Genomic DNA, 4,857 nt, shown 5'->3' with positions numbered 1-4,857 from the left:
GATGAGAAGGATTGAGAGTCTTACCTGGTAAGTGAGGATGTCGACTCTTACCCAGGTAAACGCTTACCCAATAAATTGTTGTATTTGATATGTTTTGATATACTAAAATCTTACGTATCAAAATAAATTATAGTGTTGACTCCTATTGATAAGCGCTTACTGGGTAAGCATTTGGGTAAACGGCCCCTAATACCTGCAACATGAAATCTTGATTTAATAAATTGGTATTGTGTTTGACCAGATTAAACATATATTTTTTTCAAAAGAAAAAGGAAACAAATGGCCGACCATGAGTAACATGTTTTGGTACAGTGAATGAATACACCTTTTTGTCAATAAAATTTCTTTAATAAAACCAATGCAATCTACGTGTTCAACCCATTCCCGAACGCTGTATAAGGTGAAATCAGCTATGTGTTTCATCTGATAAACTCATTCGTGTACTGTTTATTAGAATTTTGTATTTTATTACATTGTATAAGCATACAGCTAGTTATTTTTAAAAGTAAATATAATTTCCATAAAAAAAATTAAACAAGTATTGAGATTTTGTTAGGAAATTTAGGGCAAAATTGTCATTTTGTATATACCAAAAAAAGCAAACAAATTGGCCCTTCAATGACATTATGGAACTAGAAAACAAACACATGAGGAGACAATGATGCTCATGGACAAAAGAAATTTATACATGTTTTAGCCTTTTAGGTCCACATGTTTTTTCCTTTTACCATGTGAAAGAAATCAAATCTTTTATTTTAATAATTTAGTAATTAATTGTTCTTGAAATAAATCAGTTAAAAGAATTGCAAGTTAAATGAGAGTCATAGACGTTTCTCATACATGTAGTTCTTTGACTTGAGATGATGGAGTTTGCTCTATGTGAGTTGTGTGCTTTGATAACTGGTTCTAATTATCCCATAATTGGGTGACAGAATAGTTGTTGGGTGTATCATGTACAACTTAGGAGTTGTATGGTTGTGGCTTAATGGGTTGTATATACTACATGCTTATTCGCTTAGCCATAAATAGTTGTTCGGTTATGGCTTATTCGGTTAGCGCATTACTCAATTGCTCAATTGGTAACCCATACTCCTTTAGTTTAGACTCAGACATTCAACTATTTTCCCATTAATTCCCCAACTACCCTTCAATAAAGAAACCTATTCTTAAGACATGTTTTCAAGGGGTTGTTCTTCATCTTCAACCCCTGTGTCCATCTTCAACCCAGTTCACGTCCAGACATGCTTCCAGTTCTAATTTCTCCCTCTGATTTGATTTCTTTGGTTTGTTCTTACAAAGGTTCCCAATTTCTCCATGTGATTTGATTTTTTCCTATGGTTTGTTCTTAAAAAGGTTTCCGATTTATCCCCATGATTCGATTTTATCTTACGGTTTGTTCTTCTAAGTTTTCTATTTTTCCTCGTGGTAGTCAATTTCTCTGATCAAATGGGTTTTGCTGAGAAGATGGTTTTTGGGTAGCACTGACCCACGAAGGTGTTACAAATGTCAGTAATCAGGTCATTTGGCTAAAGATTTTAGAGCAGTATGACGATGTTTGACTTGCAATTCTCCCCACCATATTCAGTTTAAATGTCCATAAGCAAAGGGACGAGGATCTGGTTATTCTGGGGAAATTCACTCAGTCAAGGTCAATGATTAATGGAAATATTCTTGGTGGCTGTGAAGAGGTAAGACGTGGAGAAACGATGATGAGGGGACGAGCCTTTCAAATGACGGGAGGCGAAGCTGAAGAAAACCCAGAAGTAGTGACATATACATTCTTTGTTAATTCAGTATGTGCTAAAGTCTTATTTAATTCCGGTGCAAATCGTTCTTTTGTGTCGTCTTCATTTGTTGGATGTGCGTGTTTAAAGTCTAAGATGATGTTTTGATGGTAGAAACCGCAAACGATAGTGAAGTTTCGGTTAAAAAAGTTTATGATAATTGTTTTACAGCAGTAGAGGGGTATAAAGTGCCCATTCAGTTATTCCCTATGTCGTTACGGGAATTTGATGTGACAGTGGGATGGATTCGTTGGATAAAAACTAAGCCAACATGATTTGTAATAAGAAAATGATTCATATATATTTACTGGGAAAGGGACCGGTTATAATCTATGGTGATAGACGAGATCGTTGTTCCAGCCTTATTTCCTTTTTAAAGGCTCAGAAGTATGTACAAAAAGGGTGTGTCAGTTTTCTCGATTATGTGATTGATATAAAGAAAAAAAAGAGTAAGATGGAGAATATCCTAGTTGTAAGTGAATTTTCAGAAGTATTCCCGAAAGACTTGGCAAGTTTACCTCCTGATCGATCAATAGAATTCCAGATTGAATTGATACCAGGAGCAGCGCCAGTTGCTCGTCACCATATAGATTAGCTCCGTCTGAATTGAAGGAGTTAATGTCACAATTGAAAGAACTGTCCAACAGAAGCTTTATTCGACCAAGTACATCTCCTTGGGGTGCACCAATATTGTTTGTAAAGAAGAAAGACGGTTCGATGATGGTGTGTATCGATTACCATGAGCTAAATAAATTAACAATCAAGAATAAGTATCCACTCTCAAGAATTGATGATTTTTCTGATTAGTTGATTGGGGCTAGTTACTTTTCAAAGATTGACTTATGATATGGTTATCATCAGCTAAAGATACGAGAAGAAGATGTGTGCACTATGGTCACTACGAGTTCCTAATGATGTCGTTTGGACTTACAAACACACCAACAACATTCATGGACTTGATGAATAGGGTGTGTTGTCCATATCTCGATAGATTTGTTATTGTTTTTATCGATGATATACTGATATACTCTCGTTTCGAGGAAGAGCACGCGAATCATCTGCGACTGATTCTAAAACTTTTGAAACGAGAGAACTTGTATGCAAATGTGTCGAAATGTGCGTTCTAACTAGAAAGTCCAATTTCTGGGTCATGTCATTTCTGATGTGGGTATCAAAGTAGATCCACTCAAAATTGAAGCCATCGAGAAGGGGGAAGCACCGCAAACGCCAAACAGAAATCTGGAGTTTCCTTGGATTGATAGGTTATTACTAAAAGTTTATACATAACTTTTCTCGTAGTGCGACACCGTTGATCGGACTGACGAAAAAAAATGTGAAATTTGAATGAATGGAGGCACAAGTTGAAGCATCCGAATGTTGAAAGATAAGTTGTGCAGTGCGCTAATCCTATCCCTACCTGATGGCACGGATGATTTTGTGGTCTATAACGATGCTTCGAGATAGGTTTAGGTTGCTTGTTGATGCAACGTGGAAAGATTATCGCTTATGCCTCAACTTTCTACTCCTCCTGAGTTGTCTTGTCATAAAAAAGAATTGCTTCGAGCATCCTGCTTTACCACTACTGCTTGCTCTCTCCTTCTTTTGCACTTCTTAGTCCAAAACAGACCTGATTTTCTCTTGATCCATCTAAATCACACCCTTGCTAATCCAATGGCCAAAAAATAGCACTTTAGTCTAAGTACCCTTTCACATACAACCCCTTTTCCTTCTACACTGTACTCAGGGTTCCAAACCTCGAGTGAATGCAACGAAAAGACCCGRAAATAACGAATAATGAAACAATTCATATATTGACGTGCTTATTTTAAAATTTCTTCTTTATACCCATCATCATGTGGTTTCAGGATGATCCACAAGAAAGGTGGCAGGATTCGAACCTACACTCTGACCATGACTCACCACCTTCAACCCATTAGTCTCTGTTACAAGGTAGGGCGGGGTGAGGAAAGGCAGAAATGAGTTCATGCCACAACGACCCCTATGGAAGGGAAATTTCTCAAGATTTTTGGCTCGCAATAAAGTTGGGTCCTGTTCGAGGGAAGCTATTGATTCCATCACCAAACCAAACAAGATTATTCCCTTAGTCATATCTATCCACCTCTATAGACATAATATCTTGAGTACCTATGATGGTGACCACATCTACTGGCAACAAGTCTTTCAGTTGAGAGTTCAAAAGGCAGAAATCTTAGAACCTTCACCTTGGACGGCAGTTCACTAGCTTAGTGTCAGCCCCAGGCCAGGGATCACAGTCGAGATCAAGCAGGAGCGATTCACCTGATCGACATTAAGAGTTTGCTTTCTCCAAACAGCTCCACCCCGCTATTACCTTACCATACTATACTATGGTATGCTAAGAAGAGGGATGCAATCGTTTTCTTCTTTATACTGATTTCTATTAAGGGCTCGTGTTCTAAGGATCCGGGTTCTAATAGGGACCCATGCTCTAAGTACCTGTACTAAGTTAGGSCTCCGTCTAGATTAGGTTCAGAAGAGTTGGAGGAAGGGGAGATGAGATGAGTGAGGTGGGGCCCTTCACAACCAATACTATAAGAACATCTCCAACAAATTCTCTAAAACAGGGAAAATAAGGGGTTTGTTATTTATATTGTTCCAATAGATTCTTTATAATATCTATACTATATTATAATGCATTTGGCTAAAACTCTTAAAACTCTTAAAAACTCTTAAAAACTCTTAAACACGTTCATCCCTATCCGATTTCATCCCATATATGAATTCGTGTAACTAACTGCAGATAAACACAATCAAATACATGATAAACATTTCATTTTAAATATGAAAAAATCTAAAATATAATTAGTATAATCATTAAATTATAACAGAATACTTAATTATTATCTTTATAAAATTTATAATATTAAACCAAAAATAAATTGTTTTAGTATTAAATTTAAATTAAATTATATATAAAAAATATATTCTATATTATAAATCATTTGACAAAAATTCTTAAAAACCATTTTTTTATGCGTAAAGTACTGTTTATCAATGCATATTACTTAAAACTCAAGATTACAAGTAAATTGTG

This window comes from Cynara cardunculus (assembly GCF_001531365.2).
Source record: "Cynara cardunculus var. scolymus isolate 2C chromosome LG 6, CcrdV1, whole genome shotgun sequence".
NCBI lineage: Eukaryota > Viridiplantae > Streptophyta > Magnoliopsida > Asterales > Asteraceae > Cynara > Cynara cardunculus.
The sequence above is the reverse complement of the archived record's forward strand: the minus strand, read 5'-3'. Positions refer to the sequence as shown.